This window comes from Daktulosphaira vitifoliae, unplaced genomic scaffold (genome assembly GCF_025091365.1).
Source record: "Daktulosphaira vitifoliae isolate Bord-2020 unplaced genomic scaffold, ASM2509136v1 Scaffold_5, whole genome shotgun sequence".
Taxonomy (NCBI): Eukaryota; Metazoa; Arthropoda; class Insecta; order Hemiptera; family Phylloxeridae; genus Daktulosphaira; species Daktulosphaira vitifoliae.
This window is the reverse complement of record NW_026099576.1, coordinates 33,106,360-33,107,350: the sequence shown is the minus strand read 5'-3', so window position 1 is coordinate 33,107,350 and position 991 is coordinate 33,106,360.

Below are 991 nucleotides of genomic sequence, written 5' to 3'. Positions count from 1 at the left end.
AAAAAAAAAAAAAAAAAAAAAAAAAAAACACATCATAGTAAAATTAATACCTTCTCCGCTTCGCATCGAAGCTAAAAAAGTATCAATTATGACTTAAACCCAATAAACCCAACTTATTCAAGAGAAATTCTTAGTGTCTGATGATTAAGTAAATTTTTGTTAGTTAATTAGACTGACATCAAAAAAAGCACATCTATTGTAAAGTCACAATTGATCATAAAGGCCGCGTATCTTTGATAGTGACGTCATAAAAAAAAACTAATTTACTATTTGAAGTAGCAAATTCTCATATATTATATATGAATATATATATTTAGGGTGCCACTTATTCTTACATAAATTTTTTGTAATTCTTATGAGCGCTGGTCAAAATTTTATTAGAAATACCTTAAATATAAATCATGTAAAGTTTCAGCCCATTTGAACAACTTTAACACTTGCCTATTTGAGCTTAAAGTGTTGTGTAAATTCGTAAAATCCGTTGTTTTGACATTTAGTCATTACAATTTTCGTTGATAACTTTAAGTTTTTTAATTTTTTCCTGGCCATATTTATAATTAGCTGAATTATTCCATGTGTTGGATGAGTTTTTAAAAAATCATTATTTATATTGAATCTTTTAAACATCTTTAGAGATTTTTTACTTATAAGTTTAACTAAAATAGTTTTATTGTTATCTTTAAAAAAAATGGAATGTCACCTTTTTTTAAAATTAGTTTTTTGGGGATCTTTTTCTATACTTAAATAATTATTTCTTACCTTTTCATGGTAAGTTCTTCGATAATCATCTCTTGTTTTACGGATAGATGTACGATTAATTATATAATCAGCTGAATCTAATGAAACATAAAAAAAAGCTGTAAGTAAATGGACCGTATCTCTCTCACTTATTTGACACTTATCAAGTACTGCAGCTAATCGTGGTGTTAAAATTACTTTACGAGCTCGTTTAGGTTTTACAACTGTATCAATTTTAGTATTTGGAATTTTT